General features: G+C 46.1%; 1 long non-coding RNA gene across 1 annotated transcript in view; it reads left to right on the forward strand.

Moving 5' to 3' along the window:
* The window catches only part of LOC132251181 (uncharacterized), an 82077-nt gene extending 70615 nt beyond the window's left edge, over positions 1-11462 (forward strand). The window contains exons 2-3 of the long non-coding RNA XR_009463058.1: positions 577-735; positions 10212-11462. This is a non-coding gene — a long non-coding RNA (uncharacterized LOC132251181). The remainder of the gene's footprint in view (positions 1-576; positions 736-10211) is intronic.
* The last annotated feature ends 2988 nt before the right edge of the window (positions 11463-14450 follow it).

Here is a 14450-nt window from a genome sequence, read left to right on the forward strand (position 1 = left end):
GATAGAGGAGGGGAGGGGGGGGGTGAGTCAGACAGACTGCATCCTGTGCCAGGGTTGCCTAAGAATACAGAGCTGAGGCGTAACACTTGCCCCTAGAGACTCAAAAGCTAGAGTGATCAAGGATAAGGAGCAGATAAAAGTGAGGAGCCAGAATCAGGTTCTGGTGCTAGGAGCAAGGAGTTGAGGAAGGAAAGCTGGAATTGGAAGCAAAGATCAGCAGGTAGGAACCAGGAAATGAGGAATCAACAGGTAGGAGCAAGGATCCAAAAGCCTAGGTATGGACAGTAAATCCCCATCAATAAGTAGTCACCCAGCGACACATTCAATCAATGAATGGTGTGATAACTTTGTAGCTTATTCCTCTTTTTATCCCACAAACTATGTGTAATAACTTCATAGCGAAGGTAATCCAGGCCAGGATCAAGCCCACCGATTATTACCCCATGGTCCTAATCCATGTGGGTACTAATGATGCGGCCAGGAGAACCCCCGATCACTTGATGGCGGACTACTGTGCTCTGGGCGGCGTGCTGAAGGAGTTCGGTGCCCAGGTGGTTTTCTCTTCCATCCTACCAGTGACCGGACGAGGAAGATGGCAGGAGAACTGCATCAGAGAGACCAACTGGCGGCTTCGGCAGTGGTGTCTCGAGGCAGGCTTCGGCTTCCTGGACCATGACCCGCACATCACGACGAGGGACATGCTCAGCTGGGATGGGCTTCACCTGTCCCCCAAAGGTAAGCGTGTGTTTTCTTCTAGGTTGGCAGATCTCCTCCGGCGGGTCTTAAACTAGGCTCGTCGGGGGGAGGGGAGTACGAGGGCAGGGGAAGCTGTGGACCACCAAACCATGTGGCACCCACAAGGACAGCCCAGCCTGAAGAAGGAGAACATTGGGAACCTGAAAGCCATGGGGAGGCCAGCACAACAGAACAGGTAAGGAACAAGAAGGTAAGAAACAATGGGCCCCATGGGACTGGGAGCAGGGGGGCAGCAAAGGCGCCAGTCGCAGGGCTCAAGTGCCTATATACTAATGCTAGGAGCATGGGGAACAAGCAGGATGAACTAGCGCTCCTGCTTGCACTAAACACCTATGACTTAGTGGGGCTAACAGAGACCTGGTGGGATTCATCCCATGACTGGGCGGTACATATTGAGGGCTATAGATTGTACAGAAAGGACAGGTCGGGGAAGAAAGGGGGGGGGGTTGCACTTTATGTCAGTGAGCAATATACATCAACCCTCATCAAGACAGAATCCGAGGCTGAGGAAGTAGAAGGATTGTGGGTTAGGCTACATGGGGGGCAAGGAGAAAGGGATTTGGTGGTAGGGGTCTGTTACAGACCCCCACACCAAGGGGAAGAAATAGATGCGGGGCTCCTGAGGCAACTCTCGGAGACCATAAAAGCTAAAGAGGCGGTAGTCATGGGGGACCTAAACTACCCGGACATCTGCTGGGAGACGCAGACAGCAAGGTCCCATCGCTCACGCGGGTTTCTAACTTGTGTACAGGACCTCCACCTGACACAGGAGGTGTATGGTCCCACTAGGGGGAATGCCATACTGGATTTGGTATTGGCAACGGGAGATGACATGATAGGGGACCTCCAAATCGGTAGCTATCTGGGAGACAGTGATCACCTTATGATTGAATTCAACATAAGACGGCGAGTGGGTAAGGTAACTAGTAGGGTGAAAGTGCTAGACTTTAGGAAAGCTGATCTCACTGCACTCAGGCGATTAGTCAAGGAAGCACTGCAGAGTAGGAGTTTTGATGGGATGGGTGCCCAAGAAGGGTGGCTGTGCCTAAAGGAAACGATCCTTTGGGCACAAAGCAAGACGATCCCCGAGCGAGGCAAAAGAGGGAAAGGGGCCAGGAGGCTTCCCTGGCTGACCAGAGAAATCCAGGGCAGCCTAAGGGCCAAAAGAGGAGCACATAAAAAGTGGAAACAGGGTGAGATCACTAAAGATGAATATACCTCCTCTGCTCGTGCTTGTAGGGAGGCAGTTAGGCGGGCCAAAGCTACCATGGAGCTGAGGATGGCAACCCAAGTAAAGGACAAGAAATTGTTTTTTAGATACATAGGGAGTAAAAGGAAGGCCCAGGGAGGAATAGGACCCCTGCTAAATGGGCAGAAGCAATTGGTGACAGATAGAGGGGACAAGGCTGAACTCCTCAACGAGTTCTTTGCCTCAGTGTTCCTAAGCGAGGGGCACGACAAGTCTCTCACTGGGGTTGTAGAGAGGCAGCAGCAAGGCGCCAGACTTCCATGCGTAGATCCTGAGGTGGTGCAGAGTCACTTGGAAGAACTGGATGCCTTTAAGTCGGCAGGCCCGGATGGGCTCCATCCCAGGGTGCTGAAGGCACTGGCCGACATCATTGCAGAGCCACTGGCGGGAATATTCGAATGCTCGTGGCGCACAGGCCAAGTCCCGGAGGACTGGAAAAGGGCTAACGTGGTCCCCATTTTCAAAAAGGGGAGGAAGGAGGACCCGGGCAACTATAGGCCGGTCAGTCTCACCTCCATCCTTGGTAAAGTCTTTGAAAAAATTATCAAGGCTCACATTTGTGAGAGCCCGGCAGGACAAATTATGCTGAGGGGAAACCAGCATGGGTTTGTGGCGGGCAGATCGTGCCTGACCAACCTAGTCTCTTTCTATGACCAGGTTACGAAACGCCTGGACACAGGAGGAGGGGTGGATGTCGTATACCTGGACTTCAGGAAGGCCTTCGATACGGTATCCCACCCCATACTGGTGAACAAATTAAGAGGCTGTGATGTGGATGACTGCACAGTCCGGTGGGTGGCGAATTGGCTAGAGGGTCGCACCCAAAGAGTCGTGGTAGATGGGTCAGTCTCGACCTGGAAGGGTGTGGACAGTGGGGTCCCGCAGGGTTCGGTCCTTGGACCGATACTCTTTAATGTCTTCATCAGCGACTTGGACGTGGGAGTGAAATGTACTCTGTCCAAGTTTGCAGATGACACAAAGCTATGGGGAGAAGTGGATACGCCGGAGGGCAGGGAACAGCTGCAGGCAGACCTGGATAGGCTGGACAAGTGGGCAGAAAACAACAGGATGCAGTTCAACAAGGAGAAATGCAAAGTGCTGCACCTAGGGAGGAAAAATGTCCAGCACACCTACAGCCTGGGGAATGACCTGCTGGGTGGCACAGAGGTGGAAAGGGATCTTGGAGTCCTAGTGGACTCCAAGTTGAACATGAGCCGGCAGTGTGACAAAGCCATCAGAAAAGCCAATGGCACTTTATCGTGCATCAGCAGATGCATGACAAATAGGTCCAGGGAGGTGATACTTCCCCTCTATAGGGCGCTGGTCAGACCGCAGTTGGAGTACTGCGTGCAATTCTGGGTGCCACACTTCAAGAAGGATGCGGATAACCTGGAGAGGGTCCAGAGAAGGGCAACTCGTATGGTCAAGGGCCTGCAGACCAAGCCCTACGAGGAGAGACTAGAGAAACTGGACCTTTTCAGCCTCCGCAAGAGAAGGTTGAGGGGCGACCTTGTGGCTGCCTATAAGTTCATCACGGGGGCACAGAAGGGAATTGGTGAGTATTTATTCACCAAGGCGCCCCCGGGGGTTACAAGAAACAATGGCCACAAGCTGGCAGAGAGCAGATTTAGACTGGACATTAGGAAGAACTTCTTCACAGTTCGAGTGGCCAGGGTCTGGAACGGGCTCCCAAGGGAGGTGGTGCTCTCCCCTACCCTGGGGGTCTTCAAGAGGAGGTTAGATGAGTATCTAGCTGGGGTCATCTAGACCCAGCACTCTTTCCTGCTTATGCAGGGGGTCGGACTTGATGATCTATTGAGGTCCCTTCCGACCCTAACATCTATGATTCTATAGCTGTTCCCTAGCACACCATTAATTGCATGTCTGGCTAGGGGCCCTGTGGCTGGGAGCTCCATCAGCTGATCAGAACTCCCAGCTCGGGTGGCTCATGTGCACCCCTAAGCCTAGGAGCTCCCAGTTGACACTGCCTCCCACCCCCCACCCCTATTGCTGGGAGCCCCCATCAGCTGGCAGGTCTCCCAGCTGTGGGTTCACCCCATACACCCTGACAGCTATGAGACCACAGCTGATGCCATCTCCCAGCCATGGGAGAGGGAGGTTCCAGGCACCCCCACCACTGGGGAACTGCAGCTAATGTGATCCCTGCAACTGGGAGACTTCAAGTGCTGAATTCTCCCAACCTTGGGGGAGTCCACACACCCTTATGACTGGAAGACAACAGTTGATGTGGTCTTTCTGCCATAGGAACCCTTGGGGTACCCACCTGGCTGTGAATTTGGGTATGCTTAGGGGGATCCCATTTGTAGGAGCATATGGCGTGTTCCTGTAGCTGTGAGTCCTGTCAGCTGACCTGGGCTTCCAGCCAGGGGAGCTTGCTTCTTCCCTGTGCAGGGGGAGTCTGGTATTTGGCTCACCCTGTGCTGGCCATAAGGTACAATGGGATCTAATATGCAATCCACACAATTGCTTCTCCTGCCATGCACATGTGGCATGGCAAGAGGTATGACTGTTTGGATCACATATTAGATCCCATTGCACCTTTGCCTGCACATGTAGAGGGGGTGCTAAGGCATCAAACCTGTTGAATAGCCTGTTGGGCATGGAAAGGTTTGGTGCTTATTATAAGCAAGCAACCATGCTCCTGCAGTTAACAAGGGCCAACTGGGGTCAATTAGGCTGGTGGCTGCATGGACTGCTTTGGTAATTAGGTCAGCAGGGTCTAACACCTGCTGCTTGCCTTTATTCCTAATATTGAATTCTTAATTGCACTTTTACTGTGAAACAGTTTCAAAACCAGAGGAAATAGGTAGAAGTAGCAACCATCAGTTCTTAAAAAGAAATTGCCTGGAGCTTTTTTAATGGATTATTACGTGAAAAACAGTTCATCAGAAAAAAGCGTGTGAGACTTGAGAACCCTGAACTTGTTGAATAATCAATTAAAGCAAAGTAAAGCATAGCAGCCACTGTTCTAGATGATAAAAAACACTTCTTGCAGTTTGTTTTAACTCTACTTTAAATAGAAAGTTTTTTTTTTAAATAAAACATAGTATATAAACTACATTGAAATGCATGACTGTAGTTTATTACAGAAATGCTGTCATTTTTAATGCTTATTACAGAATAGCTGTTACATAGAAACTTTTGGTGAAAGCATTGTAACCAAATAATCACTATGCTAGCTATGTGCCAAATAAATATTACAGCTAACACTTGGTGAATAGCTAACTTCTGGTAGCCAAGATAAAAAGCAGTGGAAGAATATTGCAGATTGAAGAGAACTGGACATTTTGGGGGTCTCTTGCAGAAAGGAACATGGGGGTGAGAGAGGGAGAGAAGGAAAAAAGATGGAATGTAATATGACACAGTAGTAAACCTTAAATAAGATGCTTATTTTCAGGTATTTGTAAGAAAATCAAAGCAAAATAAGGACACCATACACAAAACTGCCGGTAATTCCCTTTTATCCAATATCCTTGTAGCCAGGAAATATGCCCAAGGCTCAGGTTCTTCCTAACATTTCAAAGTGTATCCCCCATCACTTCCATGAGGCCTAGCTAAAAAGAAAGTGGAAGGAAAAGTTTCAATCTTTCCCATTAATTGTATTTCATTTTGTATAAATCATTAAATTCCTGTTGAAACAGGGACTGGATTTCAGGTGTCCTGCTTCCTTGTTGAGTGTCCTTATAAGACCAGAGGATTCCTTTCCCTTATTGAATATTTTAGTATGTGCACAAGTAAGATGGTTGCCAAGAGAAGTTGAGAGCCTAAAATCAGAATACTCCATAGCTTAGAATCAGGCAGATAGGAGAATCAAATTCAAACCCATTATCTTCTTTTTTTTTCCCTTCTTTTTTTTTTCTTTTTGAAGCGGGTGAGGATGGGATGAAGGAATATGCCATTCTGAGGTGTCTCACTCCATCTTGTAAAAAGAGGAGGGGCAATGGAAGAGATCAACCTTCCTTTCCATCCCCAGAATTCTTGCACCCTGGTGGTTCAGACACAATCCAAGAAGGTAGAGGGTATGAGATCAAATCCTTAAAGCACAAAAGGGCATTTGAATCTGGGTCTGCAATATCTTTGGCAATCTGATAAAATGGGACTGTAGCTGCTGCCTTCCTCATCTTTGTGTATATAGTTCCTGGGTTATTTTTTCCAGCTGAAAAGATTTCACCTGGATATGCAGTTTTTAGATTATGTGACCCAAAGTAAAATTTAGAGCATTTACTATTTGGCAGGGAAATAAAAAATGTCTAGCTCTGATTAAAACTACAATATGAAGTCTTGCCCTTAGAATATTGACCTGCTTCATCATCTTCCTTCTCCTTTGCTGTTCTTTTTGTTGTTCTGTGAAAGTTATAATGAGAAAGTTAGTTTAAACTTTGTTCTGAATATGCTGAGGTCTGGGATTACTCTGATAACCATCAGTGAGTTTGATGGTCTGAGCTCATCTGCTGATGATATATTGACTCTTGTCACTTCCTGCATTTAATGATGAGTTTCATAGTTCCTAAAGACCTTAAGTGTTTAGCAAGACTGTTAGTACAAGGAAAAAAAATCCAGGATAGCATGTGTAATTTACTTGGTAAGTGGAACTTAACTAGGACTGAAACTTGACCTAGTATTTAAAAGAGAGCCAGTAAACTACCAGCATTGATGGGATGTGCTCACAGAAACCAAATCAAAGTAAGCTTCTGCAGAATCACTTATACCACTGCTAACTCATGCCTGCTTCCTTTGCTATGCACAGGCGTATGGTGTACACCTTAATAGGAGAAGGCATTCCATTCATTGTTTTCCATGCCTATTGTCTGCCATTTTAGAGGGTTGAGAAGGTCCTCAATTCAGGCCCTTCCAAAGGAAATTGAAATTACTCAGCCAACACTCTGCAAATCATAGCATCTTTTTTTAAAATAAAGATTTATTCTAAATGAAGGGAAAATATTAAAAGGAAAAGAAATTCCTGTTATGTCTCAGTGGAACACATTTTTAAAGCCTAGAGAGGTAAGCTCCTCAAAGCGTAGTTACAGAGAACAAAGAGGAGAAAGGATTGAATCTCTTCATAACAACTCCACATCTGATAAGAACCTTCTTACTGTGCTAAGAAATCCCCCTGAGTTTCCCCTGGATTTCCTTATCACCTCCCATCATGATTTCCCAAATAGTTTTCTGAAAATAAAATACCTCTGGTACAACTTTTATAATAAATATTTGAAAAAGCAAAACACAAGTGCCATTCATATCATCAATGTACAAACTGTGTACAGTTACCTTCTGAGACCTTGCTTAATTTAAATCAGGGTTGTCCACATTCTAAGAAGCCAAGGGCCACATCCCACATGAGTACCTGGCCCTAGGGCTACATCCCATGTGAGTCATAAGCCATGCCACCCTATCCACATGAAGGGGGCAGGAAGCAGAAGCTGGAGGAGGGAATAGTCTTTGTATTTAGGATTGATAGCACTCTCCAAATTATAGCTAGGACACAGGTCAGTAAGTGGAATCTCTGTAGATAATAACTAGGATGAACCCTGGCATCCCCACCTAGGATTGGGGTAGGAAGGCTCCCAGCAGTGTGGCTAGGTTTGGTGTGAGAGGGCTTCTTTTGCTTGATGGTTGTTTAGGCAGCTAGGGATCTCCCAGCTGAGCTTAATAATGGGGACCGGGAACTTTCCAAACCAGTTCCAGTAGTCACACTGTTCAAAGTCACCTGTCTGGGGCTACTGCAGCAACCTAAATTAGGGTTAGGGTTAGAAAATGGGAAAATTAGAACTGTCTTCATGCTTGCGATTCTCAGGATTCTCAGCATTACAGTTAAGTAGATAGGATAGTCCAGGCTAATAATAACTAGAGCGTATTATGGGGGCTCCCCACCTAAGGCTGGGTTGGGAGGCCTGCAGTGGTGGCATCAGACTTAGGGGTGTTAGTGTTTTAGGGCTGTTTTTGAAGGTAGGGATCTCTTGGTTGGTTATAGAGATGCAGTTTGGGGTAAAACTGACATCATGAGTAAGCTGGTGGGAAGATGACAGGATGAAAAAGAATGCACAGAGGTTCAATCTGGTTAGTTTTTAGTTCTTTTGCTACTAAAACCAAGTTTTGGAACAGGGGTGAAGGGTGGGGGTGAAGGTCGGGGAAGACTCATTTTCCCAGTTGCACAAGACTGCATTGTGGATATTGTCTTTGCCTGAGCCTTTTCCCTTGGTTGTGTGTTCAGAAAAGTACATTTGCTATAGTAGCATCTCAGAATTGAACGAACCCTCTCATCCAAGCCCTCACCTTTTCCCATCTTAAATTCTGTACCCTTAAGCTACGTTACACTTTCCATGATCCTGTCACTAATATGCTATTCTAAACCCTAATCCCTTCAGTTCCTGCTGTGATCCTCCTCTAGCACCTTGCTTCTGTCCTTACTTGTAAGGCTTTTGATAATAGTCACACTGTGATACCTACTTCCCTCTTTGTTGCCAGGTTCAGACCACCAGTCAGCTCACTTATAAGCATCTTTGCACTTCTTCTGCATTAGTTCTTGTGCACGGGAAACATTTTTCAGTACAGCTTTGCAGCCACTTCCAGTTCTTCCTTAAAATGTATCTTTGTCATGTTACCAGTCTAAGCCAGGCTGCTGACAATGAGTATGCTGGTGATGAGCTCTGTTGGTCCCTATTGGCTTTTCTTTTTCTTCCTACTCCTCTCATCTCCCTCATTCTTGCCTTTTCCCCAGTTCCTACACTTATTTAACAAGTTACAGTGTGCATCAATCATCATTAAATTTGTTTGTTTATATTCCCTTTCCTGTTTCTTATATTTTTTGGCATGTCTCAGGCTGAAGGCACTCTAGGACTGAACTTCTCCTTATAATAAGTATAGCTGCCCATAAAATAAAGCCTGAATCCTGGTCCTTAAAGGGAGAAATAATACACAATTCTTTGACTGCAGTTCATAAAAGTGGTGCTCCCTATGGAAGGAGATGTTTTGAGTGCATCCTATGGACTGAGCTTTGGTCTGGAACTTGAGGGAGTGTGACTGATTGTGAAGGAATGGATTGATAGAAAAGTTTTGTAGTAATTGACCTTTTGCAAATATAAGTGATAGTAGCGTAATGATATCCATAGCTTACAGTACCTATACACATACTGGGTGTCTGCTCTGATGTAAGCTAATTAGCATACATCAGAGCAGATGATTAATCGAGTCTGCTGGAGTGTATTAATTAACATGCTCCAGCAGTCTCCATGTCACATGTATTTAGCATCCTCATGCTTCAAAATGGCAGTGGGGGTGTTGGAACTATAGCTTGTTGAACAAGCTTTAGTTCATGCACACCCTCCCCCCCCACACACTTTTGAAGTGCGGGATGCTGAATACATGTGATGCTGGGGGTGCATGAATTAAAGTGAGTCCCCACGCCGGAGCATGTATATAGATGCATTTACTGATTAAGCAGCTAAAATGAATTACTGTATTTACTTGCATATAAGATGATCCTGAATATATGATGACCCCTCAGTAATTAGATTCTACATATAGAAAATGCATTCATTTGTTATAATTTTCCAGGTATCTAAGAATCTAAGTATTGGATGGCTGTCCTGAATTTCTCCCCACCTCCCCAACCCACTACAGGAGGTTAAGTAATGGGGCGGGGGGGGGGGGGGAGTCAGGTATCCCCCTCCTTCTCTGCCTAATTTGTAGTTTGTGATTGAATTAAGTTTTAGCAATATGTAATGCAAGGCCAGAACATGATAACTTAAATGGCTTGGCATTTGAATAGGTTATGTTAAGATCAAGTAATAATAGATTTATATTGATAGTAATATGGTTAGTGTATGTGTATATACATGTGTGTGTGTGTGCACACATATGTGTACATATATATAATATGTAATCATTTATATATGTAATTAAGCTATGAATTTTTTTATAGTATGTTAATGAGAGTAGTATGATTGATTGAATGACTGAGGAGTGTATGGAATGCTTAGTGTGCCTGTGTAAGCAAGAGGAGGTTTCCTAAGGCACTGAATATGCAAATTACCAGACAATGAACTGGTTAATGGATGGTTGAAGAACCAATCTGTGACCAGATACAGAGGATATAGGCTAAGCAACAGGATAAAGGATGAATTCTGCATGTCCTGCAATTTAGCCTAAACAACTTTCAAGGCTGGAAGACTGACTTTTATTACAGGAGTGACCTCAAGCTGAGATAATGAAAAGAATGATGAGAAACAACATCTGTATGGAGAAGTGCGGATGGAAAAATACCTTGACTTCGAACAAAGACTTGAATAAAAGTGGGATGCAGCAATGTCAGAGTGGAGGAATCTACACTCTGCAACCTTCTGGAGCACAGGCATCCCTGCTACCGCCACCATCACCCTCAATGAGCCTGGGCTGGCCACCCAGCGCTAACTTTGAGCAAGCAAGCTGGTAACTATAACATCTCCGTACAGTGTGTTTGTCTGTGTGAATGATGAGTGTGTTTATCTTTGTGTTTGTCTCTGTGAAGTCTTTGTATGTTTTTGTTCTATGTAATCAATAAACGCAGGACTTTGCCTTATCCCCCCGCTTCATAAGGTCTTGCTTGTGATTTGAGATATTGGCAATTTGTGTAACAAATCTACTTCTTCTCCCTGCAGCCTTCCTCCCCCCTCTGCCATCTGCACCCCCACCCACAGCTCTCCACAGCCTGTGTCCCACTGCAGTTTTTGCCTCTTCCGCTCCCCCCCTCAGCCCTTATACTGTCAGATGCTGCTTAGGCTGCTCCATCCCAGAGCACAGCACTTGGAAGTTTAGCCTTTGCCTGGCCATGCAGCAGTGTCTGTGCTGCTGACTGGCCAGGCAAACAATTTAGATGTGTCGGTGCTGTAGATTGGCTGGGAGTGGGAAAGAATTTCCATGTTCTCCAAACCCAAAAGAGACACCAGCCAAAGCGGAGCTGTGCCTGGCAGGGGAGGGAAGTGGGGGGGAGTAGCTGCAGAGGGGAAGTAGAGCAGGGGCAGGAGGCTGCTGTGAGTTTGACTCTGGAGCTCACCCATGCTGAGGGACAGCGTTAGAGCTGCAGCAGCAGCCTGCTCCCCTCTCCACTTCATATATGAATGTAAGATGAAGGGTTTTTTTTCCCCATGCTAATTGGGAAAGGGTGAGGGGACATCATCTTATATTTAATTAAATATGGTAATTCTAACCTAGTATTTTTTCCCAGAAACTTTGAATTCAATGTACACAATTATCTTTGCTCAGACATTAGGTAGTAAGCGAGCACGCACACTTAATTTCACTTTTCTTTATAAAATTGTGGTTATTTATGTGTATATGAGGAGACTTAAAAATCTCTGGGCATGCACAATTTTAATAGAATAATATATTTGGAAGATATCTTTATTGCAGCGGACACTTTTAATACTTAAGATATTACGATATTCCTGTTTCTGTTTTATTTACAGTGCCTCACTTAAAATTATTCCTTCCTTTTGGTTTTCCAAGAGCAAGGAGGTTTCCTCTTTATGGTATGAATTATATTTCTGTTCTCTGGTAATGAAGCTTAATCTCTCACATGTGGAAACTTTGAAATCATTATGTATTTTAAAAGCTAATTAACATTGTATTGTATTTAGCTTGCTTTAATTTTTAGTTGGATTTAGTCTCTTTATTTTGTTCTGTGCACTTAAAAGCTTATGAAAAGGGCTTAAGAATTGGAAGGTGAAGTTATTCTCAAACTTTTACTGACCTTATCTTTCTAATTTAGTATATTACACCTCAGATTTGATAGTATTACTTAACTGTCTGAGAGTTGTACTGTTGAATAATGTCCTGCTGTTTTCCCTCAGGCAGTAATTAGTAGGTCTGTGCAAATAGGGAACTAATAGATTCTATGGCAGCGAGCAGCCCCCACAGACTCTTGAAGACGATGAGACTCGATGGGCCCTAAGCCATACAGGCAGTCCCCCCCCGGTGAAACTTACCTCCAGGAGAAGAGCAGGAGTCAGAGCCAGAGCCGGAGCCAGAACTGTGGCCGTGGCCGTGTGAGCCAGTGTTATGCCAGCTGTTTAATCATCTGTTCCCAGGGCAGGGAAAAGCTGAGCCAGTTGTAGTGGCAGGAACAGCTGCTGCAGGAAGATTTAAAAGCCCTACAGGAACCCGGCTGGAGAGGAGAGAAGGAGGAGCACACCGGCAGGGAACACATCTCACCTTGTGAAGCTCTGGTGGCCAGGAGAAGCATTGTAGCCGGCTCAGGGCCGGAATTAGACTGGGAGGGAGGAACCTGTCCATTCCCACCCACCTCCACCATCTAATGTATAGGAGATTCATTGGAGGCATTCCTCCCAGACGTGAGGAGGAGGATACTAGAACAAAACAAAGGAAAAGAGAGGAGACCAAAGCCTAACTCGGCCACAGTCCAGGCTGAGATTCCATCTGCCATAATAGCTAAACTAGCCTGTAGGAATTGCTGCCAATGCTGGTTCCCTGGGAAAATCAGTGCTTACCAGGCTTGACTGGAGAATGCAGGCTGCACCAATCAGTTGGTGAGTGGACAGGGTGTAGGGGAGGTGGAGCCCCACGAAACATCGCATCAAAACTGTGAGTACTAAAGTCCTTGGAGTCCCTGGGAGGATCTCCACTGAACCCCTTCTTTCATTCAATAACATCAAGATGTAGCAGGTGAGTTGAGGGGAGGGGCCCCACACCGGATGGACAGTACAGCACCTGATGTACCCCCCACCTTAGGTACTTCCACAGATTCAGATTCTGATCTGGCTGATTCAGATGCCAGAGATTAGACTTGGAGATCTGAATCGTTTTCCTGATTCAATTCGGCTGAATCACTTTGGAAGACTCAGAGCCAATTCAGACATTCGGCCATAGAGTATAATGGGGAATCAGTGAAATATAACTTTGTTGTTTGGATGATTCAGATGAAACTTGTAAAGGTGGTAGCTGCTTCTGAGAGCATGGCACATGCCAATTTTCAAGGTGATAGGTGCAGAGGTTTCTGGGAAACTGCACCTCAAAGTCCTGAAAGCAAAACTCACGTAACGTTTGTGTGTTAAGCCACAGTGGGGTGAAAACTGCAGGAATGGTATCTCTTGCTGAGGCTTCAAAGCCTGCCAAGCTTCAATGACATAATTGCAGGGGTTTGGGGGAAACTATACCTCAAGCTGTGGACAAGCAAAACTTGAAACATGCGTGACACTGTGTGTGTTTTAAGGCACAGCAGGGTGAAAGCTGAAGCCCTGTTATCCCCTTCTGCAGCCACAAAGTCTGTCAGGTGTCAAGGAGATAGGTGCAGGGGCTTCTGGGTTCTGGGGCCCTGTACCTCTAGCTGCTGACAGGCAAAACTCGTGTCATGGGTGCTTGTGCAACTGTGTCTGTCTTGGGGCCCAGGGTGGTGAGGAGAAACTACTGCAGGCCTGGCTGCTAGGCCCTGCTGCAGCCACGAAGCCTGCCAGCTGTTAAGGAGATAGGTGCAGGGGGGTTCTGGGGCCCTGCACCCCTAGCTGCTGACAGACAAAACTCATGGCATGGGTGCTTGTGCAACTGACTGTCTCTGTCTTGGAGCATAAGCAGTTCCCTGCTCTGTACTGATTCTTTTCTCTCCTTAGTCTGTGGTTTTGTAGGTGTTAATGCTTGTTCATTAACTCATTATCTAGTAGCTAGATACTGTATATTGAGCTGGTCCCTGAGTGAATCATGATTAAGTAACACAGTAGCTTAGCAGCCAGGCCTGCAGTAGTTTCTTTCCCCCTTCCCCCCCACCCCCATGCCCCAAGGCAGACAGTAGCACAAGCACCCATGTCATGAGTTTTGCCTGTCAGCAGCTAGAGGTGCAGGGCCCCAGAACCCAGAACCCCCTGCACATATCTCCTTGACAGCTGTAGGATTCATGGCCTCAGCAGGGCCTATCAAGCCTGTAGCTTTCACCCTGCTGCGCCTTAACACACAGTGTCACCCATGTCACGAGTTTTGCTTGTCCGCAGCTTGAGGTGCAGTTTCCCCCAACCCCCTGAATCTATCTCCTCTAAACTTGGAAGGCTTTGTGGCCTCAGCAGGGGCTAGCACCCCTGCAGTTTTCACCCCACTGTGGCTTAACACACACGTGTGGCATGAGTTTTGCTTTCAGAACTTTGAGGTGTAGTTTCCCAGAAACCTCTGCAGCTAGCATCTTGAAGCTTGGTACACATCATGCTCTCACCAGAGGCTACCATTTTTATATGTTTCACCCAAGTCAGCAAAAAGACAACTAAGTTACATATATTTCATTGATTTCCCATTATACTCTATGGCCGGATCTCCGACTCGGCTCTGAATCTTCCGAAGCAATTCAGAAAGCCTAAAGCTTCCAGCAATTTGATTTGGATTTGTAGATTCAACCTCTGAATCATCTGAATCATCTCCAAATTCGAATCATGATCCGAAGCTTTGCACA

This window comes from Alligator mississippiensis, chromosome 6 (genome assembly GCF_030867095.1).
Source record: "Alligator mississippiensis isolate rAllMis1 chromosome 6, rAllMis1, whole genome shotgun sequence".
NCBI classification, from domain to species: Eukaryota; Metazoa; Chordata; order Crocodylia; family Alligatoridae; genus Alligator; species Alligator mississippiensis.